The sequence below is a fragment of the Pseudopodoces humilis genome, chromosome 5 (genome assembly GCF_049639895.1).
Source record: "Pseudopodoces humilis isolate 2021_Gansu_Grassland_sample_001 chromosome 5, ASM4963989v1, whole genome shotgun sequence".
NCBI lineage: Eukaryota > Metazoa > Chordata > Aves > Passeriformes > Paridae > Pseudopodoces > Pseudopodoces humilis.
In genome coordinates this window covers 2961742-2987914 of record NC_142204.1, presented here as the reverse complement: position 1 = coordinate 2987914, position 26173 = coordinate 2961742, and the positions used below count along the sequence as shown (strand labels likewise).

General features: G+C 40.0%; 1 protein-coding gene and 1 long non-coding RNA gene across 6 annotated transcripts in view; one reads left to right on the top strand and one right to left on the bottom strand.

Annotated features, from left to right (window-relative positions):
- EPS8 (EGFR pathway substrate 8, signaling adaptor) overlaps window positions 1–26173 on the top strand; it is a 129937-nt gene that overhangs the window by 21132 nt on the left and 82632 nt on the right. For 4 of the 5 annotated variants that reach the window (XM_014256073.2, XM_088054818.1, XM_014256075.2 and 1 more), the window contains exon 2: window positions 11265–11394. The gene's annotated coding sequence lies outside the window, so the exon portion shown is untranslated. Of the gene's footprint in view, window positions 1–11264; window positions 11395–21215; window positions 21236–26173 lie in introns of those variants that run through there. The other variant, XM_088054820.1, reaches the window with a different exon arrangement.
- On the bottom strand, window positions 15428–17618 carry LOC148184251 (uncharacterized). The gene is made up of 3 exons (XR_015772591.1): window positions 17500–17618; window positions 17132–17219; window positions 15428–16483 (listed from the first exon to the last, which is right to left on the bottom strand). It is a non-coding gene; the product is annotated as an uncharacterized LOC148184251 (long non-coding RNA).

The following is a 26173-nucleotide window of genomic DNA, read 5'->3' as shown; positions in this document are numbered from 1 at the left end:
GCGGGGAAAGAGTTTTGCATGTTCTCGCTGAAAAGCCCAGGGTTTGAAGACACAACACTTACATGAGGATTAACTTTTTAAAAGGCTTCAGGGTCCCTGTGGAGTTGCTTGAGCCCATTAATAAAAGTTTGAATTTTCAGCCTAATGTATTAATTATGTTTGTCCAATCCCTAGAGGACCAGTAGATCAAATTAATCTTAATTAAATTTAAGCCTGTGATAGGAGAGGGGGAAAAAAAAGATAATATTGTATAGCTTAAAGCTTGAAAGAGTCATTAGACAAGCAGACTGTTAATTTTCCTGGTTAAAATGTAAATACATGTTAAATTTAGATTCCTGTAAATACATTTTAACTTACTAATTTTTAGACTGGAGTTAGAAGTTAGTAATATGATGGCTGCTGTGCTTTTGTCTTCATGGGAAGATTGTTTTTCAGATCAGCAGGTTGAAAGCTCTTTTGATAAAGCCCATCTTGTCATGCTAAGCCTGCAAATGATTTTGAAGAAATTTGCAACTCGAATAGTAATATTAATACTAGAAACAAAATTTCTATGGTGGATGTTTCCATATAATCAAAAGAGAAAAAACTGAAAGATAAAGATGGAAGTCAAGATATTTGTGTTCTCAAGTTGACTTAAATCTTCCATTCAAATCCTGCTCTAGCAATCCTTAGATGTGTGAGACCATGCAGAATTACTTAATCTCCCAAGGATGTCTGCATTTTAATAAAACAGATGTCAGTTTTGCATCTTGAAGTCTATTTCTTGTTTCTGAGGAAATTTTTTCCTCAGAAACAGAAAGTTGTTTTTTTTTTTTTAAAATACTTGTCTTTACCAGGCTAATATCGCCCTCTTGTAAAGCAAGAAGACATCTCTCCATCTCTGATTCTGAAGAGTGCATTTAGTGCTTTTTCTTGTCTCTTCTTGTCTCATAACAAAATCTGTGTACAAATAAGCATCACTGGACTTCCCCCCCCCTCCATTATATTTGCTTTACTGTTTTAGGGCTATAAAAGACAGTATAAGCTTTGGTCTTCTAGAAATATTCTTGTTAAGAGCTGTCATTTACTACTTCCTTTAGCCTGTTTTTTCATCCACCTTGTTTTAAAACAATTCCTAGAAGCTTGCAGGAAGTTTAGCTCAGGATGTTCTTGGTGTAATCCACTGATACAATTGATATATTTTATACATTTGTGCCCTAGGTGGGAAACAAGAAGCATCTGGTGTATGTTTTTGGGGGTGGTTTTGGCATGGCTAGGCACTGACAGCAGAGTTTTGAACCTCCTGGGAAGTGAAAATAGTTCCTCTGGAGTATGATTTTGATGTATCAAAAGTTTTCTCTCCTTTTTCTGATGTGTCTGTCGTGTACATCCTTCCTTTATGTTAGCAGTCTTTATTTCACCCTAGCAAACAGAGGAGAAACTGTGGATTTATTATTAAACTCTAATAAGGGTGCACAAATTGTTTTGAAGTTCAAGACAAATGACACTGCTTGGACAACATAAATAATGCAGTGGTTTACCTGACAGACTGGAGGCACTTCTAGGGTTTCTCACCTCATCACATCTCCTGCAAACAATTGGGAAAGGTCAGCTTCCACTTAGGCTGGGAACTGTTGCTTTCTTCATTAGGCTTCAAAAGATTGTCCCCAGTTTGTTTCTTTCTCCATTTTTTTCCTAATCCTCACAATACACATGTGTAAGATGTATTTTGCTTTTCATTGTAACCTCATATCTTAAGTTTTGTGATTTGGCCCCAAGTTTATTGCAAGGAATAAACTTGGAATAGCTTCTTTCAGTCTGCAAGAGACAGTCTTTTATTCACATTTTTGTTGATTTTTTTTTACCAATTTGAGGTTTTTATCTTTTCATCACCATGAATTGATATTTTATGGCCAGAATTGAAAGTCTTAAAGTAGCTTTGAATGCATAAAATAACAATGTAATGGATGTTGTTTTAATTGACATTTTAAATGGTAAGAGTAGATTTCTGATTTTATTTATTTTCCCCAGAAAAAATTCTGGTGGTATGATTAAAATGATGAAACACTGGATTAGGAATTGTTTGCTCAGAGGGATTTTGAGTGTGTTCAGCATTGGTAATGACCCTATGCAATGAACAAAACCAAACACAGTTGAAATGCTGATAGTTGATAGTAGCAAGACAAAATTGTGGGCATTCTTGGGAAACTTCAAGGCTGTTACTTTTTTATTTTTTTGCCTTCTGGATGGCATGCACAGAAGTCCCTTTTGGTCATGAGGATTTTTAATGTACTCACTTTGTTGTCTAGCAAAGTTGATTTATTCTGTTTTGATCATAATTGCTGGGCAAAAAGAGTGTGGAAATACAAGAGATATGCAGAATGGTCAATACAGACTCAAGAAAAAGTATCACTGTAAGCATTGTGGGATTTTTTTGTTTTGTTTTGTTTTCCAGTTTGCAGGGAGGTTGAGCATTTTGAGTTTATTTTTCTCTATGATCTGTTAGCTCAGGATTAGGCTCTTTTGTTTGTGGTGCAAATCCTGTTCTTGGCCTACAATGAATATTAATTAACTTCTGTGTGCTGTGTTGAGAATCAGCTCCTTATTAGTAAGGTAAATAAAAGCATAAATGAGAGATGATGCAATGAAGTCAAAGAGAATCTGGGATCAGATCAAGGGCAATTACCCTTGTTCCAAAATTATAAAACAGAGTAAGAGAGATAATTAGGAAAGTTGGAAGGTATTTAAGCATGAGGATTTCCTTTTTATGCACCCTTAGCTTTTAGAAGGGCATTACTGTGAGACATTATTGAAAGCATTACTTTTTAATAGACTTCAATAAAAGAAACATTAGCAAGAAAACCTTTATAGAGGTAAGTGGTGGTTTTTATCGTTCTTCTGGGTTCTTTTAAGAAGTGAAACCTTTTAGAAAGCTGATTCCTAGCTCAGACTTGATTAAAAAAAAGATTGTTTTGTAGTTGACCTTTGCAGGGATCCTGATGAGTACTTGGCCATCATTGGTACCTTTCATCAACTACAGGAAACTGAGGAGGGACCTTGTCCTACAACAAAGGAGCTGTCATGTTTGTTACCCTCTTGTAGGATCTGAGGAGAATATCTAGGCCAAGGTCTCCAGAAATCCTTGCTTTTCAGACTGTCCTGGCTTCAGACTGGTTTGCCCATTTTTTAAAACCCAACCAACCAAAAAACCCCAACCCTCCCCCTCAAAAACCCACATTTAAACAGTAAACAGCATTTTTATAGTTCTTACCACTACCACTTTATTACCGCTTTTAATGGTAATTTATTTAATTTATTCCCGTTGCAATAGGAATTAGAAGTTATGCTCTACTGGGAGCATTGCAGATTTTTAGAAGGAACAGAGCAGCTCTAAGGAAATTGCCACCTTGTCCTTGTTGTAGACTATTAGGTTCTTGATTCTTTTCAAAATAATATGTCACTTTTGTTTTTAGACCTGATATTTGGCCTGAAAACAGGTTTGTTCTCTCTTTTCTTTTTCCCCCACATGGATTGCTAGACTACTAGAGGCAATTACAAACTTTGCTTTTCATAGTTGCATTGATTTTTTTATTTTTTTTTCTTTTCAGGCAGATTTAACTTGGCATGTGCTTTAATGTGCCTCATTGCATTATAATAAACCATTAATTTGTGAAGTTGAGGTCAATAATGAGGGGTTCAAGGGCTGTGGTCAGTACCAATGATGGAGCAGGAGAAAAAATGGTTAAAGTTGCTGAATTTTGTAATGAGTTGCTTTGAGCAGGTTTTTTACTTTGGTGGGTAATATCAGAAAAGACTGGGAAGCATCACCAAGAGTGCAGTGCTTTGATCCCAGAGGAGCTAATCAGTGATTCTAACTGGAGATAAATGTAAAGGCAAGGCTCTTGGCCGCACCAGAGCTCCGGGCTAGCTCTGTGGTGCCACTCCGGCACGGGGAGTCTCCAGGAGTGGGGATCTGCAGGGGAAAGGCGATCCCACTGCAGAACCTTCAGAGCACCGAATCCTGCTGGGCTCTGCCAAATCAGGCGTCGTGGGTGGTGGCAAAAGGAAGAAGGAGACTCATTTGGCTGTACTTACCAGGAACAGGTTTATTCAGGAGAGGGGATGAGCACAAACGTCTGGGCTGTGAGAATTCAGGACCAAAGAGAGCCCCGAGCGCCTCTGTGCACTGGGTTTTATCTCGGGGGCGGGCACAGTCCAGGGTCCAATGGGAGCTCACAGAGGGAGGGGTAAGGGGAGGAGGTTACAATGTCAGGGACCAATGGGGATACAAAGAAGGCAGGAATACAAAATAACAACCAATAACGTGTCGAGGAAGGGATGATATACATGGAAGGAGCTGGAAGGAGAGGTGGGGTTTACGATGATGGATGGGGAGATGGGGCAGGGTAAAGATGATTGACGGGGAACATTCAGGAAAACTGGGAGGGGTTTACATAACAGACAAATGGAACCAACCAAAGCAGTAAATGGGGAAGAACCAGGAATGTATCAAACAGACAAAATAATAATGATTTTAACAGAACTAAATAAACATACTACAACACTGGGAAGCATCACCAAGAGTGCAGTGCTTTGATCCCAGATGAGCTAATCAGTGATTCTAACTGGGGATAAATGTAAAGGCAAAGGTAAAAAATGGCATTTGAGAAAATGAAGAGACTGAAAATCCTGGCATCCAGATGTCTCGATGCTGTGACTCTCATGATTCCCAGGTAAAGGACAGCATGAACTGCTGAAGACTATCTGGTTTTATAGTTGTCTATAAACAATGCTGTTTGATGTACATGAGGACAGGAAAAAAATTAAAAGGTTGGGAAAAGTTTTAGGTGTTTGAGAGGCCGAGTCTGTGGTGCGCTCTGTCTTCTCTTGGGATAAAAATTTAATGAATCCAAGTTTCGATGTAGCTTCAAAGTAACTTCTGATTACATCATTATGGGGAAAGTCTCCTCCTCAGCTACAAAGAGAAAATTATTGGCACTGAAATTAATTTATTACTACATACTATGCTTAAACCAGCTTTTATGACCACAGTGGCTGTAATGTAATAATAGTGGTGGATGTCTATAGATGTATTGATGTGAAAATCCCTCTGCTTTCCTTTGAGGAAGGGATTTCAAAGGGCTGCCTGAATTTGTGCTTTCCTAAATAAATTGAAAAGATTCAAGATCTTCCTGATGATACAGTTCTCCAGTGCTAGGAAGGGCCAGGTTCCTAATAAGTGCACAGTATTAAATTTATGCCAGTCTGAACCAAATGTTCTGTCATTCACCTTTTGATCCTGAGTTTTCTTAAGGAATTCTTAACTTAGCTCTTCTTAACTAAGACTGTTCCTTTGTGCTGTTTCCCCATCCTTTTAAAGGCATTCCTGTTTTCTGGCTTCCTTCTTCCACACCTTGAGAAGTTCACACAACAAATGAGCTATAATAAATCTACACAATACAACATTACCGTCTTTTTTTTTAAACAAGCTTCTTTATTTGTTAAATTTTCACATGAACACTGGGCATTTTTTATGGTGAACTTTGCCCTTCTGACAAAGTGAAAGATCCTGACTTTTCAGGCTACAGCAGGACAGTTGACTGGATTATTTCAGCTCTCATTTTACAAGAGGGCCAGCAAAGGAAGGACTTGACAGCAGGCAGCTGTGAAATGAAATTACTTTGCTACTGAGCACAGTGGACATTTTGGTCATCTCTAGGCTGAGATATGCCAAGGATGGATGTTGTTTTACTCTAATCTGGCCATGTTTTCTGTTTTGCTGTTTCTGTTGAATTTCACGTGGTTTTTGCTGTTTAGGGTTTGTTTTTTTTTCCCCTTTGTTAAACAGGAAAATTGAACAAGAAAGGTCAGCTAGAACTAGCACAGTTCCTTTCCACAGCCTGGTTTGTACTGCTCTGAGCACCAACAACCTCCCTTTCTGAGCTAGTGGTTGGATGGGAAAAACCCTGAAATAAATGTGTAGTTGTCTTTGGGTGGTGCAGAGGGAATACAAAGGGTGAGCAGGGATGTGATGTGTGTTTTTGCCACAAGGCAGTTATCTGGAAATTGGTATTTAGTGTTCCTCGAGTCCCACCAAAAGTGCAAAGCCTGAGAATCGAGGACTGAGCATTTCTGCTCACATTTCAGAGTGACTAGTAAGAAACCAAGCCCTTCTTGCACTCTCCTTCTGTCCAAAATACAAATTATTTTTTCTTACTGCTTTTTCTGAAGTCACACATGATTCTTCCCACACATCTTAAGCTTGATCAGTCTTTGTCAAAAGTATTGGGAATTTTTAAGAGCAGTCGCAACCTTATCATGTCCCTTCTGTGGGAGTGGGTGGTGAATTTAATCACACCAGTATTAGCCTGTGTCTGTTTCCCATTGCTCTCTAAGCTCATCCTTTCAATCTGCAGTGGTGTTTGAAGACAATAATATAATCTTTCTAAATAATATCCTGTTCTCAGGGTATTTTTTGTTTGCTTACCTGATATCTAAAGAGACTGGTTTGTCTTTTGTAGTGCTAACAAGAAATCGCAGATCTGTTGAAATGTGAGACCGATTCTGTATTGATTTCAGGAAAGCAGGAACTTAACATTTGGCGGGTTTTTTATTAATAAAATCTTTCTTTGCTTCAGTTGAAAAAATAATAATTGTAGGGTATGCCTCTAGCAGGTAGAATAAGGGTTTACACATGAATGTATTTGACAGTGTAATTTTAATGCACTGAGGTTCAGAAGTGGATCCAAGCTGAATATATGAAAAGAATTTTTATGATACCTGAGACTAATATAATTTGTCTCCTATTTCAGAATAAAAATAGTACTGATTGATTTTCAGTTTATTAAACCTGATCCTTGCAGAGTTTGAAAACCAAACATTGTGGCAGGAGGAATCTAAAAGTAAAAACAGGTTTTATTTTCTACCCTGTAAGAAGCTGAACAAAATGCAGAAGTAAACAAGGAAACAGCTTGTGATGATAACCACTGAAATCTAATATCTGGCTGTGAATAAACCAAATCTGACAGTGAAGATGGACAACTTTTAGACATCAAACTGGATTTACAAAGCTTTTCATCAGTATAAGTAACATGAAACACATTTTGCAGTTCTATTGTCTTCCCCTCAGATTTGTCTCTCTTTATATCCATCCCACTCTTGGGGGGTATTTTATTAATCTCTTTAGGATAGATATTCTGTAGTGGAATTTCAGTGCAGCATTTTGAGATTATATTGTTGAATATAATCTTTTAAGTGTCTGACTTGTACATGTGGTGGCTTCCTTTCCTTTTGGCACCCTGACAAAATGATGCAGCATCTTAGCCCATCAGAGAGGAGAGATGGACATTTGTGTGGAAAATGTGACAAATCTGTGGTACATTTTGGAAAAATTGCATTCTAGAGGTGCTGGGAGCAGTCTTGCATTGTGTCTCTGGTGAAATGAGCATTTTTGTTAGTCAAGAAACCTTCACAGATGTACATGTAAACAGACCTGCTGCAGGGTTAAACGTTGGTATGTTTGTTTTGGGGGTTCCCAGTATCTCCCTGTAGGGTAGAGGGTGTGTATTATGTCTTTTAATTTTAAATTCATTAGTACTTCTAAAATAGGGATTACAAATGCATCACACTAAAGGATATGTGGTCTCTATTGACCTTACCAGTAATGCTTTTATCTTTGCCTTGCAAAGAGGCTTTTCCCTGTGCACTTACCCATCAACTCCTGAAAGGCCAAAAGAGGTAAAAGCTGAACTTGGAGGAGGTTTTTTGTTGTTCTTTCTTTAGTTTTGTTTTTTTTTCTTCTTTTTTTTTTTTTCTAGATTACATAAATGACTGATTTAGGAACAAAAGATGATGTTAAGTAAACTGGTGTGTGATGATTTCAAGTTCTTTTTCCTGTGTGCTGCATTACCATCTCAGCACACTGCCTCTCTCTTTTCCACATCCTGAAACCCTGCTGGTGTGCATCAAGAGACTCGCATTAAAAACAGAACAAAACAAAAAAGGAAGGGAGTTAATTACAGCTGCTTGTAATGCTGTGCAAGAAATGTTTTTTAAAAATAGTTAAAAAGCCCCTTCCCTGCTATTATTACTAATTTCACAGAGAAGCAGTGGTTCCAGATCTGTTCAGTGACCACTTCCACTCACTTTATATTGTGACTGCTGTTCCAAGACAAGGTTATGCCAAACTAATTGATTCTTCCCCCCCCCCCCCCCCCCCACTTCTTATTAAATAAGTTTGGCTGGGCCACATTGACTTGGATTAAATACAAGCAAAAAGAAAACTCACATTGGTTCAGGAAGTTTGTTTTGTGGTTCTTTGGAAAAGAACATTCTGTCCACTCTTTGCAAAACCAATACAAACAGTCTCTTGGCACAGACACTGCTCTTTGTAGATACCTTACTTTAAATTATCTCTCTGTTACTTTGCAAGATTAAGTATCACAGTCCATATTTCCTGGAAAAATCCTGCCTTGTTTAATTGTGCTTTCGCTTTCTAAGTCACATCTGCAGTGGTAGTTGGTAGTTTAACATGATTAAATCTTTTAAACACTATTTGAGATGTGCTGATGAAAGATACTGAATAATGGAAATGGTGACTATAAATTTTAGGACAGCAAGTGTGGTTTATGTAATAGCACTTATTTAGAAGTGGCTATATCTCACTGTAGAAATAATCATGTAAATATGATGCTAAGGAAAAAGATCTGTAGAGGCACAGAGTAAAACTGCAAGAAGTTTTGATTTATTTTGTAATTGAGGAATTGTGTGTGAGCTTGGTGGAGAAATGTCCTTTTCCCTATTAACTTTTTAAAGGATATCATTAATCTGCTCTGCTACTAAAGGAATATGGGATAATGCATTTCATGTGCCTGTAGCAGGCATTTCTCACATGTGAGAATCTGGCAGGAGCTGCTGGAATTGGGAATGACAGCAGAGAAGGAAATGTGCACTCTGCAGCCTTAATCAAACAGGGAGCAATCTCTGGTGCCCTCTTTTGATAATTTGTTCGGTGGAACCAGTTAGGAGAGGATCTTAAATGATGTTAATAAGTTACTGGACTGATTCTTCAAGTGTCTGTAACTTCTCCTGACTTGGGCTCTTACTAGAAGGGAAAAACAAAGATATCTTCTAGCTTGTAGGAGTAAATAATATTGTAGTAAATAATGTAGTAAATGTAAAAAATGTAGTAAATAATATTCCCAGAGAGTGATAAAAGCAAATCAAATCTGTCCTGTAACAGCTTTGAATTGAGCTGAAGGTTTGCACACACAGTTTGGATGTAAGTTTTGAGAGCTGTGTTTTTTAACATAAAGCACAATGAAGAACCCCAACCTTTTGAACTTTCTATTTCCATACATTTAAATCCAAAGACTAAAGTATTTTGAATGTCATGTCCATCTTATCTTTCCAGCAAAGCCTTTTCCTATAATTAAAAGGGCATCAATTTTTCTAATTGTTGCCAAATCCAACCCAAGCCTCCCACACAATCATTTTACCCTTCCCTCCCCCTCCCATCATTGTCTGATATTTTGTTTGCACAGTCATTATTCATTAACTGTGTTCATGTCCAGGGCAGCAAACAAGAGAATCACAGTAGCAAGGAGGAGCTCAGAAACTCACCAGTGAAATCTGTTTTTCCCTTTTCTATTTTACATTGGCTTTCAGATGAGAATCCCAAAAACTGTAACGAATTTCAGAGATAAGGAGCCTGGAAACAATGAGTGTGCTACTGTTTGCCACTTCCTTTTTTTTAGCAGAATTCTTTAGTCTTCCATTCTACTCAGAAGAATTAATTTCTACGTAAGAAGCTAGTGAGATAAGTTACTATAAGAAAAGAGGTGTAGTCTGTCTCTTTTCCTTTTAATTTTCCTTGCAGAATCACACATAATCATTAGTTAGATTTGGAAGGGACCTCTGGAGATCATCTCATCCAAGGTAGGGTCACCTAGAGCAGGTTACACAAGAACATGAGAGCTGTGAAATCTTCAGGGAAGGGAGATTCCACATCCTCCCTGGGCAGCTGTTCCAGTGCTCTGCCATCCTCTGTGTAAAGCTTTCCTTTTTGTTAAGGTAGAACTTGCTGTGTTTTGGTTTATGGCCACTGCTCCTTGTCCTGTCACTGAAAAGAGCCTGGCACTGTCCTCTTGGCACCCCTTTGAGATATTTATATGGATTAATGAGATCCTCTCTTAGTCTTCTCCTGCCTGGATTGCCCAGGCTCAGCTCCTGCAGTCTCCTCTTGAGAGAGGCACTCCAAACCTCTCATCATTGTTATGTCCCTCTGCTGGACCCTCTCCAGTAGCTCCTCATCCTTCTTGGACCATATCCATGTTCTGAAGGGAATGAAGTGGGCATGGGAGGATGGAGAGTCCTGCTTGAGGTCACTGAGCTCACCTGTGTTGTGCCCAGGTGTTGCCCTTCCTTCTGTGAGGGTTTCCTGGTCAGAAAAAAAAACATGTTTATCTCCCCTTCAAATATTAAAACGTTACATTTTCAACAGAAATAGGTGATTAACAGATAAACCATCTGTAGAATCTGCTCATGTTAGTAAGCAGATTGATAAGGCTCAGTACAAAAACTAGTTCAGTGTGCTACTTCATTTTTACATTCATGTGCAACCACTGGGTCAATTCAGATTGACTGAATTGTCCTACCAATCAGTTGACTTGGTACTGCTTCTTCCTGGTTCTGTTGCTATATCAAATTGATCTATGTGTTTTAATTAATTTTAATTGGATTTACTGTAAATGGCCTTGTAAGAGAAAGGAAATGGAACCTCACATGGAAGTCACAGAATTGGGATAATGCCAAAATGAAGGCCTGAAGAGGGTAATTCATGAGAAAGTTCTGCTGTAAATTGGTCAGATTTGCTAAAATTTGAAGAGCTGTTCAGTGCCTGGAATAGCAGCTATGAAGGAAGCTGGAAATGACTTGTATCACAACTAAGTTAGAATAAAGTGTTGGATATGAATAAAAAAATGAAGTAGAAAAGGACTAATTCTTGAATGTCAGATTCAAAACTGAAAACAAAACTTGAAGAGTTTTAGGGTGGAGGCTGTTCAGTTCTCTTGACCATGAGGTTCCTGTTGGCTGTACAGAGGAGTTCTTTCTGATATTACTGGTATTTAGGAAATTCACACTGACAGTAGAGGATGAATTGCATTTCTCCCTGTCAGGCACTGAGAGAAATCACATTTTAAGAAGGCATGGATTAGCAAGTTGAACTCATTGTATAATGTGCAGTGCAATTGCAAAGCTGAACCTGTTTCTTTTCTGGTTTTCAGTGATTTGTCCTGTTGGGCAGCTGCCTTCTGAGTGCCTCTGGGGAGATGCCAGCCAGCTGAATTAAGCAATAGCAGGGACAGCACCTACCCAGGCTGAAGTTTTAAGCCCAGGCACGTGGCATTTGCACAGGTGAGTTGTACATAAGCTCAGCTTCTCTCTCTCCTCCCTGTCTCTTTGACAACTGGCATCTGTTGCAAACTCTACATTTCTGGATGCACAGACTGGCCTGCCTTGTTTGTTTTTCCCAGAGCATGACTGATGGGCTTAGAGAAAATGAGATCCAGGTTACCAGCTAATCTTAGGGAATCCTTACTATTTGTTTGTATATTTACGGATTTTTTTCCCCTCTCCCTCCACTGAATGAGTAACCAAACTCATTTTGGTGAGACCAGACTTCAATTCTGTAGCATTTGTGTGTTATAGGAGATGATATCACTGTGCTTTTTCAACCAGAGGAGATTTTATACCCTCTTCCTTAGCCTGGGAATCCAAGCTGTGGGGTTCTGATAACAGCAGTAGTGCCTGGCTGCTGTCAGCACAAGGGTGATTAAAAATGTGTGTGTGTGCTGGTTCTCTCCCTTTCCAGCTGAATGGAAAATGAAACTACCCAAAGCCTTTTATGTAAGTGCATGGATTTGGGTTTTTTGGTTTTTTTTTCCCTGTTTAAATCTCTGTGTGATTGTGTGCAGGCAAACTTCATCCCCAGCTTCCTTTTGCAGATGCTGTGTAAAGAAAAGAGTGAGCTTGTTCTGACCTCTGTTTCCAGCTCAACACTAGGCATAACCTCTCTACAAAAGGCAATAGCTAACAATTAATTATTTTAGAGTCAGTTTTTCCAATCTGTGATTTTCCTTGATAAAACAATGGCAATCTGCTCCTTCCAGAAGCTGAAACGCTGTGATTCTTTGACAGCAAATGTGTGGAGAGCTGCCTTACACCTTGTAACACCCTGTTTATTCAAGACTCTGTCATGCTGGGCTGGCTGCTGGGAGTGTGGCACCAAGGAATTATTGATGAGATGCAGCCTGGTCTGTAAAACACACGTTTGCTATTAAAAACAACATATGTGCCCTTAGCTGTAGCTAATCATTTAAAAATCTCTGTGGAATTTGGGGGAGATAGCCCCTCTGCACATGGATGGAATCCCATTAAAGCACCAGCATGACACAACTGGGCATCAGGTGCTGAATTGTCCCATGAATATCAGAGCAGGGGCTTTGTGCTTTAGGCAGAACTTCTGAAGGTTTCATCTGGAGCAGGGAGAAGGTAAGGGTGGGTGCAGGAAGGGTAATATGCATCCAGGGCACTTGAATTTCAGGTTCTTGCCATATTGTTAAGAAGGATGGTTGGTATTTGCACAAAAACCTGAAGGTCAGTGCTGTCCTGAGCTGCACATGCTACCTTGATTAGCAGCAGTGTTGGAAAATCACCCTGGCATGAAAAATTATGTGGGTAATTCTGCTTTATGCTGGAGGAGGCAAAGGCAAAGCAAGGAATACAAGCACATTATTTCAAGGTCCAGTAGCCTGTTAAGCCAGACTGAAATAAGTAGTCTTCAATTAATGGAAAGTGTAGGAAAACAAATTTGGTGCTGTTGTCACATAACCACTGCAAGCTGGAACATACCTGTCCTTAAGTTCCTTCCCTTTTTATTGCTGCTGCTCTTCCCACTTCAGTTCAAGCACAAACAGCTGCTATCTTGGGAACCACTGAAGGTAGATGCAGTTCCTTTCTGCTGCTGGAGGACTCTGAAACCCAGCACTTAAATAATACTGCAGCTTCAGTGCCAACACCATCAACTTTGGAGGAGAAAGGTTTTCAAATTGAAATTGATTTTCAGGGTGTGTAGAAATAGAGAGAGCAAGGTAGTTATTGAAGCAGTGTTTTTTTGGTTAAAATCAAACTTGCACTTGGGTAGGTGCACTTTTTTTTCCTCTTGTAAATATTTTCAGTTATTAAAAGTTAGAGACCACAGATTTTTTTTCTAGAAGCCAAATAGTTTCAGTGGAAGCACATCTTGGCCAGGGGGACACCAATTGAGTTGTGTCTGAGGTGTCAGTCTGACTCACGAGGCGGAATTCCTGCGTGGGGGGAGAAGGCAAAAACCTTTGCTCCCTTTCAGCATGGGTGGGAACACCAGCTCCGTGTGGGGAGGTTCCTTTTGAAACTACAGATCCATCAGGAAGGTGGGTTGAAAATTGACTGCACAAATAAAGACTGAGTCAGGCCAGTGCCTGCCTCCCACGTCAGGGGGTGATGGTGCCGTGACACAAATCTCCGCGTGCTCTGGGTACGTCCAGGTTCACGGGTTTGCCTGTGGCTGCGCTTCAGAAGTGCCTGTGAACTCAAATCAGAGTCAGTGGGGTGGTTTTTTTGGGTTCTTCATTTATTTATTTCTGCAGAAATATTTCTGAGAGCGCTACAGAGCATAGAGCTTCAAGTGCAGGGTGTCTGGGGAGTGTCCTGCCCTTGGGGTTGAGTGGTGTTTTGCACTTTGCTTGAAGTTCTGCTCAGTTGCTGTTTGCTGCCTGCAAGTGCAGTGCAGGCTTTTGAAACTGTGGTTTGAACTTTCATCTGGAAGCTGAATTTTGTTGCATTTTTTTTTAAAAAAATATTTTTTTTTATTAATTTCTAGTTCTTCTTAATTATAGTGTCAGAGTAATATTATCATAGAATCATAAAATCTTTTACATTGGGGCAATCTTTAAAGACCATCTAGTACAGTGCCCCTGCCATGGGAAGGGACATGTTGAACTAGACCACATTTCTCAGAGCCCCATCCAACCTGGCCATGATTATTTCCAGGGATGGGGCATCCACCATCCCTCTGGGTAATCTCTTTTACCACCTTTATTGTAAAAAACTTCCTCATATCCATACTAATTCAACTTTACTTAAAAACCATTCTCTCTTGTTCCTATTGCTGTGGGCCCTGATAAAAAGTGTGTTCTTATTTTTCCTATCAGCACCCTTGAAGTGCCAAAGCACTGAAGTGCTTGGCTAATAGAAATATTGCAGAATCAGGTAAATGAGCCTCCTGCCTCAGGTGGTTGGATGCTGGAACACACTGACAAAAATTGTAAACCATCATGAGCCTGCAAAAGATTAATGGTTAGCTACCAATGACTGTTCTGAAATTCAAGAAAAATGATAGCTTAAGCCATTGGTATAAATCAAACCAGCCTTTGGTTAACATAAGTTTTGCTTAGATCCAAAAACACTGAAGGTGGATGTGTATTTTTGATGATTTTACTACAGCAAAATTTAACTTCTATTTCTTGGCAGGAGTAAATGAGATTTTGTTATCTGCTCTAGTCACCTGTGGCTTTGATTTAAAAAATAAAATTCCTCAGAACCACTGGGTTTGGGGTGGTTATTTTTTGTTTTTTTTTTTTTTTTTTTTTAAATCCTTTAATTCAAAACAAATAGTTACTCTGTCTTTTAAACCCTGAGACCAGGCTGCTCAGGTGGGGGATGTGCTTTAGGACAGGTAGAGAAATCTGGGCATTTTCAGTGCTGTCATTGCATGTGGTGTTGGCTGCTGGTGCCCACGTGCCTGGCTCTGCAGGCAAAAGCTCAGTGTCACAAATGAGAGCCGTGCTGCCCACTGAGTGTTGACAGCTTGTCATTACAGACAGTGTTTTTTTCCCTCCTGGTAGTTGAAAAGGTTTAGAAATGGAGAAATTTTTCATAATCTCTTTCCTCGAGTGACTCAGGAAATGTAGGGGTTTGTTCTTTCCAGATTTAGGGGAATAAATGAAACTGCTTTTCATTTGTGCCGAGTTTATTATTTTATTGTCTCGGTTGGATTCTCGTAGCGTATCCAAAATCATTAATCTCCCGTGGAGTGAGAGAGGATGTGAAGAAGTGGTGAAGGGAGAGGACAGAATGGAAGCTAAACAGACTGGGGGTTTTTTGGTGTGAAAAACGAGGTTCACATATTTTCTATAGAATTTAAAAGTTTAATAGAAAGACAATTAGGTGATAAAGTTACAGATACGGCCGGGTGTCCCTGCATTCAGCCAGGAGAGCACACCTTACTAACAAAGGATTGTCCCTTAAAAACAGACTCCTGCTACATATCCATAAATTCTTATACATAATTCAAACATTCCTCTTAAGTCTTGGATGTTTCTGTGTTTAGTTTTTAACTTGCCCCCTTCTCAATAGATCAATCTTCTTGGATCCACCGAGTTTCACATTCCCTGATAACAGAAATGCAATAAATTCCTCCCCCAGAGCTCTGGTCACTGCTGTCCTCATCTGGATAAGATAATTTAAGAATGGAGGGGGGTCTCTAACTATCTTTTTCAGTCTTTGGGTTATACAAACAAAAGTAGTTTTTGCTTTAATACTGTGCCATAGCTCAAGATATATGTATATTATACCATTATTTCTAAGTTTCATCAATAACAGAAATAGAAGGAACTATATTAATACTACAAAGTTCTCTAACCTCATACATATAACATTCATTTTAATATTTGTGAAAAGCCAGTAATTTATTATGTATCTATAACATTTGGTTTAGGTGTTTATTTCACAGCAGCTGTTGCTGGTACCTAGGGCAGCACGTGGAGGAGGTGGGGTGACAGTGAAATGGATTTTGGCACCTGCTCACTGTGTGGCAAGAAGGAATTGTGCCTCTTCTCTCTCCTTTTAGCTGGGGCTACAGAAGAATTTTTATTGTTTAATGGATCCTTGTGGCCTCTCTCTGCTCTGGGCACGCTGGGATGCTGAGAGTGGAACTGTGAGACCCAGTGACATAAAAACAAACCCAAGCAATTAAGTCCCCTTTAGGGCACAAGCAGAGAGCACCTTTGCCCTCTGTCATCAGAGGGACAGGGCTGGGTGAAGCCAGTCGGTTTGACTTGGCTCCCACCTTTGTTTGGAGGTTGCTGTGGCGATGAATAACCTTTGCAGAAGGTGGGTGAGCCAGTGTGTGCTCCTGCCTTGGCTCTGGCAGATACAACCGAGCCCGCAGCGTCTCCCCGCGCATCGGAGCGCGCACCCTGGCAGCGCGTTGGGCTCCCAAAAGAAGTTCAAGCTGCTGTCTCAGAGCTGGCTTTTAGAGATGCACTCATCACTTGCTTTCCTAGCAGGCAGCAGGAGCCTGGGTGATGGCAAGCAGTGGCTTTGTTCCACTGTGTGGAAGGGCAGAGGGTGTGCATTATTTGTGCAAGCTTCTGACACCTGAGCTCTGTCTCCTTGCCTGGCCCTGAGGAGGGTAGAGCAAGAAGGAAAGAAAGAAATATTGTCCAAAAAACCTGTCTTTTTTTTTTTTTCCTTTTTTTTCCCCCATTTTGTTGCAAAAATTACATTTTCTATAGCGAGGAAACTTTTGTTTCTTTTTACTCCCCATTTATCAATAAGTGTTACAACAAATTATTTATAAATTCTCTGCGGCTCAGAATGGAAGTGTTTTTCATAATAAGACAGAAAAATCTGATCCAACAACCTCATAGCAGTTGAAATTTGGAATTCTACATAAGCATTACATGCTTTCCTCATGAATCCACACAAGTATGATACAGGTGTCTGAAGTTGCTATAAATATCACTTCTAGATAAGAGTTACATTCAAAAATATCTTGGAAACTTGTTTCCCCCCCTCCTAGAAATCCCTAGCAGGAATTGGCAAGAATGAATTGCCACCTGGGGCAGCTCATGGAGAATTTCCCTCCCTGCACATCACCTTTCTTCCCAACATCTGTGCACAACTCCCAGGAAGTGCTCTGTGAAAAACTGAGCCACCCACAGATGATCCAGTGGCCATGACAAACACTGTGATGTTTAAAATGTCTATTTTTGCCATGTAATTCCTGAAATTTAAAAAAAAAATAAAAATAAGAAAGAATGTGAATTACTCAGCTCTGTGTCAGCTCTCCATCTCTTCACAGACTTTCAAAATGGGTGGTTTCATTTGTCAGGGCCGCCTTCTTTGCTGCAGCTGTGCTGAAGAGAAAGATGAAAACTTTTTAAAAGCAGTGAGGCCTCTCACAGTGTTTAAGATGAAGGTGGCAAAGGCAGGTCCATGGCCCTCCCCTGCATGGCTGGTGGATCTTCTAAGTTAGAGCGCTTGGGGAAATAACCTCCTCTCCTTTCAGCAGCTGTTTGAGGCTTGTCATCTTGAAGTTTTCCCCAGCACAATTTAAACATGCTGTCAGCTCCTTTTAGTGACTTACTTAGTTAAAATCACCTTCAGTAAGGAGTATTTAATTACACCTTCTAATACCTTATTCAGGCTGCCCTCCTGGATTTTTGAGAATCTGGAGAATGCTGCTAATAGAGCAGAGCCAGCATTTACAGGAATAAATTAATGGCAGTCCCATAGCTGTGCTTTTTACATCTGACACATTCTCCAAGGCTAGCATAGTACCTCCCATACTCCTTCAAATTCATTTGTTCCATTTCAGCTCAGCCTTTTGAAATATTTTGTGATGAATGGGTGTGCTGTACAAGCTGGTGATCAGGAGCAGCTGTTCATAGTCATGAATTAAATTGAATCCATCTGTCTGTGGGCTCTTTAAAGTGTGAGTTTCACATTGTCAGGAGACCTGCTTACACCAGAGCAGGATCTGGGTGCTGTTTGCCAAAAAGAAAAGGAGAAATCTAAAGGAAGAGTGCTTGGATGGGCTGTGGGATACCCCTGTGGCCTCATCTGTGCTGTGATTTAGCCTGTTGAGATGAGAGCAGAGTGGTCACAAGCAGCACATCTGCACTGCCCTGCAGAGTGGTTCAGATGTAGACTGAAATTAGGAGCTGACTGGCAGTAAGCTTTGTAGAACTCATGTGTGGTGGTTGCCGCTTGCTTTTTAATCCTGACCCTTTGACCTCATCACAAGTTCTTTAAATTTTTTGGTTGTAGAGTTTTTCAGAGGACGAGCTGAAGAGGAGTAGTAGTGTTTTATTTAAACCAGCAAAAGGAGACAACACTCCTTTTTAGTTAGTTATTTTGTTTGTTTTTTTCCCCCCCCAGTATGCATGCATCATTTTTTTATATTCCTTTACAAGTAGAGACGAGCAAAATGTATTTCCTGAAGCTGTTTTGCAAACTGCACTGAAGGCAACATTTCAGCCCAACAAATGGTTGTTTCCTGATTGCAATAATTGTTCTCATAATTTTAAGTGAAAGCTTCAGTCCGTAATAGTCTCTGTAAATGACACACTGGGTATGGAAGCCAGCTGATTCATGGCCTGAAATATGTTGATCTTACCCAGGGGTAACTTCTCTTGGTTTCCTTCTCCCAGCTTGCTCCTCAGCAAGGTTTTTGTGGTGAGGACTGTGTTCGTGCTGGGTTGTGTGTACAGCTCTAGGGAAAGGCATTCCTTGTTATCAGGAGCTTACTCACCCAAGTACTTCATCTTCATGATATCATTTCACTTTAAGATTGTCAGCTTTTCTTGGAGGAGCAGTGCTTCTTTTGCCACTCTAAAACTTTAAGTTGCAGGAGGGCTATAATTGATTTCCAGGCTCTGTCATGGTCTCCAGAGCTGCAGAGCCCCCCCTTTGCTGGTGGTCAGGTCTCCTGTCACCTGCTCTGCTGCTGCACTCCTGGTGCAGGGCTGAGCCAGCAATTTTTAATTAACACTGAATTCGGTGCTGGCAGAAGCACTGAGAGGGTAAAAAAAACAAAAACAAAAGAAAAACCCCAAAACAACCCCCACCAAAACAGAACACCCACACTGGCTTTGTGAGCTTGTATTTTGTGCCTGTTATCCTATGGCAAGAGAAGAGCTCTTGGCTTTTCTTTCACACAGAGAAAGCAGCACTGAAACCTGTTCTTTCTGTGTACCTGGTAAATACAGATGATTTTTTTTTTTTAGTGTAAACTCATTAACATGTTCCACATGGAGAGGTGAGAATTGCACTTTGAATGAAGAGATTGATTGATGTTGGCTTGTATTAAGAAAATATGGCTAAGAGAAGGAGTCAATACATGCTCTTTTAATTTTGTTTTTTTTTTTTCCTGTTGAGTACATTGTTTTTCTTGTATGTGTTTAATGAGGAAATTTAGTGGGGGAATGCTATTGCTGAATAGCCAATATGTTATCTTCCTTTAAAGTACTTAAGAGTGTTAAAATACAGTTGTTAAGATCTGGCACTCATTTGGGTGCCCACTTGGGATTATAAAGGTGCAGCATCTGTAAATGAGCTGCAGGTGCAGAGTAAGCATTCAGTCCTCCACCATTTAACCTAAAAAGCAGCAAATCTGTGCACCAGTGAAATGTGTGGAACCACAGTGTCCTCCAAAGCCATGGAATAACCTGTCCTTCGTCTCTGGGAACGCTCAGACCTCTGGAAAATGCTTGGTTCTCATCCCTCTCTGGGCTGCTTCTTCAGTGCTCTGCCACCCTCACAAGTCAAAAAGATTTTCATATTCAAGTGGAATGTCCCATGTTCCAGTGGGCATGCCAAGCCCACTGCTGCAGCCCTGATATGTCAGAAAATTGTGCATTAAATTCTTGATTCCTTCTCTAGACTGCACTGATCATTAAGGGTGAAATTATGTGGTTTTAAATCCAAGTTCTCTTCCTTCGGCTTTTACAACCTGTTTTGAAAAATGAGGAGTTTTGGCACTGTTGTGTGCTGTAAGCAGAAAAGCTAATTATTTTGGGCAAAGAGGAGGCTGCTGGGCTAATTTCTTGGTAGACTTAATTGCTGATAATCAGGGATCTGATTCAGCTTAGACAGTACTGACATGTTCCTATGAATTTGTGTTGGGGTGGTGTTCTCCCCAAAGAGTTTCAGGAAACCAGGAGCTTTGGCACTTGCCTGTTTGGAGGAAGGTGCAGGTGGTTGCAGCCAATAATTCCTATAATAGAGGTGAAGTGCAGGAAGAAATGAAGCAAAGAAGGAAATGCACATTCCTTCTGTGAAGAGGAAGAGTAAATTTCAGGATACTGGCAAGGCATTCATACACCTGTACAGTTTTATAACACTGAACTGCAAGCACCAGTTCAAGGTTTCAAAGAGGAATGATATTTTAACATTATTCCTATTATTATTCCTCCTTACTTTAAAAGAGCTGGCTGTTTTAAAAGGGAAGGTATTACTTTGGTTTTCATGCTGATCCCCCTTCAGCATGAGGAGCAGACTTTATCTGTCTAAAATTCTTAGCAAAGATCATCTGCTTTATGTTGTGGTTGACCATGGAGCACTGGCTGTTAGCAAATGCAAAATAATTAAGCAAATGGATCAAACATGAGTTATTATGGTTATGCATTGCAAAGATGGACTCATTTTTTCCTTATTTCCATATTTTTTCTCATTCAAATAAAACTGTGGCTTCTCCTTCTCGTGTAAATGAATTTTTCTTAAGAGTTCTTGCAAATCTTTTTTGGATACTTCAGGGGGAAAAAAATAGGATATTCCTTCTACAGATTCATGTTTCTCATGCTTCTTACTCTTGTTTGGTGGAGTGAACTCAGACCAGAACTCTTTCTATGTCTTTATTATCATTACTTAAAAAAAACCCAACAAAAACCAAACAAAACAAAGAAAAACAAAACTCCACCAAAAGAAAACAACAAAAAAACAAACCTCAAAATCTTTCTACCATCTGACCATTTAAAAAAAAGCAGTGTCTCACTTAAATATTTAGAGTTAAGTGTGCTTTTAAAATTCATTATCAATATGAAAAATCCAATTAAGCCACAGCCTGCTTTCCCCTACTGTTTCCCCAATCATTTCCTGCTTTCTGTAGTTCCTGGTGCTCCCTGGGTATGTGTGAGTGGGAATTGCTTTCCCTGCTCTCTTTTGCACTGGGCTTATGTCCATTCCTTATTGTTAAACAAACCCTTGCTATTGAAACAGCCAAACCTTTCAGGTGCTATCTATAATTTACTTTAGAGATTAGGTGATTGTAATTGGGAGGAGTTCCTGAAGCCTTTTGCTATTCTGATATTGCAGCTTTGGCTTGAGCAGCTCTGCTCTGCTCTGCTCTGGGCTTTTCCTCAAAGCTACACAGGTGAGCTCAAATCCCATTTTTAACCTTTAGTTTCCTGCCTTGGTACCCAAGACCTCCTAAAGCAAAGCTTTGGGGAGGTTGTGTCCTGTCTGCTGTTGTGCTACACCCAAAATACACCCAACCTGTCACCTGGAGTTCTGATTTACTCCATGCTCAGCTGTCAGGTGCTACATCTGCTGAAAGAACAGAGCTTGATGTTATAGGTCCTGTAGATTATATCTCCTGTATTTTTAATTTTTTTTTAAATAAAACATATTAATTGATGCTATATATCATGTAGATTATATCTCCAGTATTTTAAAAAAATATTTTAATAAGACATATTAATTGATGTTATATGTCCTGTAGATTATCTCCTGTATTTTTTAAAGCTACTTTTAATAAGACATATTAATTGATGTTATATGTCCTGTAGATTATCTCCTGTATATTTTAAAGCTACTTTTAATAAGACATATTAATTCATGTTATATGTCCTGTAGATTATATCTCCTGTATTTTAAAAAAATATTTTTAATACAATATATTTATGACATATCTCCTGTAGATCTCTGCAGATTTCCATTCCTTTTGCCAAATTTTGTTGGGATTGAGTAGGTGCAGTTGAAATGCTGTGGGGTTCTTTCTTGCAGATGGGACGTGGTAGTGATTTTAAGTGCTTGGTTTTCTTTGCAGTGTTTCAAAATATATTCAGTGAGGTTTGAATTGGAAAGAGAAACCCTGCAAGCAGCACTTGTGTCGCTAGAAATTTTCACTGTTTCTGTGCTGCCTGGAAAATTTAGATTTTTTTTTTTTTCCTTTCAAGTTACATGCTTTTAAAAATTATAATAAATAGACAAGTATGCCTTTGAAAAGTCCTTATCTCCTGTGGTATGACAGCACAATAAAATTGACCTTGGTCCTGAGAGCTTTGAAAAGACTGCAGTAAAAGTGTAGATGTTTACCTTGCAAAACTGCCTTCTCTGCTTTGAAATATTTAGTGATTTAGTGCTTTGTTGATAGTGAATTCATGATGCCTTCAGTTAAACCACTCTGAGTAGCCTTTCTTTCATTCTTTTTCCTTTTACGATGGTATCCACCCCTGTAAAATGCTAATGAAATTGGATAAGTGCTACCCAGAAACAAGGTAACCATTGACTTCATAAAGGAAAGAAATCTTGTTTAACGCCCTTGGAAAACTCAACAGGGAACGTCAGACAATGCTTTACTCACAAAGAGGATGACATTTCTTTGCTGATATGCAAAGTCATTTGTCATTTAGGGAAGAGGTAAAGCAGCATCTCCAGTGTCAGTAATGCCTGGCTGTGTCTTAAAGCGATTTTTTTTTGGAGGTGGAGGTTTGAAGGAATGTGTTATTAACGAAGAAAAAATGTTCTGTTTGTGCTTTGAGGATTTTAATTATTTTAATTGGCATTTGCCAGAGCAGGTACTGAAGTTAGTGCAGGGTAGACCTTCTGGGATGATAAAAGTATGATTATCACAACAGTCCTGGGCTTCATTTGAAGTTATTTTACTGATACTGAACTACAAAGTTCATACACTTCTGTTTGAATTTGTTAATGAAGTAGAGTCCAGGTTGACTTTATCTGTGAGCTAAATTTTAATCCCAAGGATTTCCTTCCTAGGTGTTAGGATTTTTCACCAGAAGTTATGAAGGGTGTTGATTCTACCTGCCTTCAGCATTTGGTTAAAGCTTAGGGGCAGTGTAGACTTGCAAGCAGATGATGCATTAGAACAACTAAATTTTCTGTTAAAGTAAAAAATACTTGGTTTAAATGCAACCCAGTTTGTTGTTTTGTTTTGGGTTTTTTCTGGGTTTTTTTTTTTGCTGGTGGATATATAATTTGTAATCAAGCTGAAATTGTTTTCAAATAGTGAAGAAACACTTGTTTTGAGTGCTGTTCTAAAATAAAACGATGTTCCCATGCTAATTTCACTCTGGATTGTCCTGACCATTACAAGAGGATATGATGAGGGCAGACGAGCTTGTTCCTAATTTTAAGGGTTGGGAAAAAGAGTTATTGCAATGTGACTAAGCAGGAACCCATGGTGAATGTGGTTAAGGAAGAGAATGAGACGTGTCTCTCTTGGGAGATTATTCTGTTTATGGAAGATAATCTCTTTTAGGGGTGATGAGTGCAAGTGCATCTGGGATATCTCCAAGGTGACTGGTTTAAAAGTCCTGAAGTGCTGCTGTATTTTTGTTTGAGCTGTACCCACGACATGTGAGATGCATTCTGTTCCAGCTCGGAGCAAATCCAGTGTCAGTGGCACTTCCACAGGAACACGGAGGGCCTTTGCTGTGGGGGCATTTCTTCAGTCTGACAGACAATTCCATCTTTTCCTGTTGCTATAGCACAGTCCCTGGTTTGTGCTGCAGCCTTTAAGCAGGATTTATCAGGCAGTAGATCCTGAGGACAGCTGTGGGGTCGGGAGCAAGGAAGAGGAGCTCTGTGGAGGTGACGTGGAGCAGTGGCCCAGCAGGGATTGGGAAGGAGGGAGGGAGGATGCTGTGCCCTTTGGAAAGGAGCACACCATGACTCTGGATGAGGGTCAGGCTCTGTTCCAGCTGCAGTGGCTCCTGAGCACAGCTGTCCTTTCCAGCCTCTCCACAGCGGCCGTGGGTTCCTGCGCTCCCAGCAGGATGCACAGCCTCCACAGGGAGCTGGGAGGGAAAGAGGGAGGGAGGAATTCTCTGGCATGAAAAGAAAGGATACAAGCTGGATCCATCAGCTTGAAACTGGATCAAACTGGCTCTAAATTGCCCAAAACTTTTAATGTTTTTTAATATATATATACATATTTTTTTTATTAAGTTTATCATTTATAACATGGCCTAAAGTGTTCAAACTGGGTCCGGCCAGTTCTGACTGGTTCAAACCAGTTCAATCCAGTTCAGAACAGTTCTGACCGGTTCCAACCTGTTCCAACTACTTCAGTCCAGAACAGTTCAGACTACTTCCAACTGGTCCAGACCTGTTCCAACTGGTTCAGACAGCTTCCAGCCATTTCTGACTGGTTCAAACCATTTCTGGCCAGTTTAAACTGGCTCCAACTGCTTCAAACCTGTTTTGACCAGTTCAACCTAGTTCTGACCAGTTTAAACTGGTTCTTACTGCTTCTGGGTTGTTCTGCCTCATTTTGAATGGTTCAAACCACCTCAAAATGTTTTAGATTTGTTCCAGCCCATTCAAACTGGTTCAAGCTGGCTCTGGCGGGTTCCAAACCAGTTCGTGCCAGCTCAGACTGTATCCAGTGAGTACAAACTGGTTCAAACTGATTCATTCCATTATTCTGTATGTTCCATTTCCTACCTGGAGTGAATTGTTGGCCACTTAAGCCGTCACAGTCAGGATGAGAGGAACAACCCCTCAGAACATTTGTAGCTGCCATGTTACTCACAGTCATGGCTGTGCTCTAATTATTCCAATATGAACATATTGCCATGCCATTTACTAATCGAGGTCTAATAAAACAAAGATCAGAAAATTAAATTATTGTAGAAGATCCCATTCCAATTTTTTACATCTTTGATGTGGATGTTTTTCATAAATAGAGCAAATGCTTCTAATTGTATTTTCTCAAGCAGTTCTGAAGAGGTCTGTCTCCTATTGGATCCTAAATTCCTAAAAATGACCTGCTTAAATTTTATTCAGGATCTCTGACCGTTATTAGAACTTTTTTACATATTAGAACCATATTTTTACATATGTAGTTATTATTAAATCTTTTCAAACTGCATTAATTCTCATTAAGAACCTCATGTTTCTACCTTAATCTCTACCTTTCTTTTTTTTCCTCCTCCAACTAGAAATGGTTGGATTAAAGTGCTCATCCATCCTTTACTGAGCAATATGAATGGCCTGAGTCCAAGGTAACTTATGACACCTTGTTCATCCTCTATCTTGTTGTATTCCACCAACACAAACTCTTTCCAGAATGTATGGAACACTTTGATCTCGTGAATGGTGTAGACAAGGTTATGGCTGGTTCCCCTATCTGTAACCAAGCTATCTCTGGCTCAGTCACTTTCATCATGAAAAAGTTGAAAGCTTTGGTTGGTTTGGATTTTTAAAGTTCTTTTACTGAGCAGAACTTTGAGGATTGTCTCGTGCTGTGTATTCTTTTCTGCTTGCAGTGGAGGAAACATGGGGGTTAATTTGATAAAGCCACCCAGCATTGTTTCTTTCCTCACACAACTACATTGCCTGGGAGGACAGCAAAAAAAGGGTGCCACAGGTTGGGAGAAAGCCATCCTCGAGTTTGGGCAAGAAGGGGTTGGGTTCAGTGGCTGTTTGGGCAGTCCAGAGATGATGGCTCTGCGAGTCCATTGTGCTCTGTGGTTGCTGTCCCAGGGCAGTGACTCATGGCTGGACACACCTGGATTGTCACCTGTCAGCTTTGGTCCTGCTGGGAGTGAGGAGAGGTGAATGCTGGATCCCAGTGCCAGGATGTCTGATGGGACAAGGGGGCTGCAGGGAGGTGGGACAGAGGGATGCTCCTGACTACCCACTCCCCCTTTCCTAGGAGAGGAGGTGTCAGAGAGGGTAGGAAATTCCCACCAGCTCTACCAATTAGTAGAGACACACTGAATTCCAGTATAAATCCATTGCTTTGACTTTAGCACTTTTAATTGCACTGTTTGGTTTTTCTTTTTTGGAAATACTTTTTTTTCCAGGCCCTTTGACCAGTTTGGCTTCTCTTCTTTTGCTAGAATCACCCCTTAGATGTCAGTGTCCTATTCTTCGTGTTTCACCTTCAGAATTAATCATCTAATTGTGGAGAGGGCTGACCCCTATAGCCTGTGTTTGACCAAATTGCTAAGAAATAACTGTGAATACTAATGATGCTAAATATGGACCACTTGAAATCCCAGTGCTTGCAGAAACAACTGCAAATGTTTTCCCCTCCCATGTTCAGGCAGCCCCAGGAATGAGC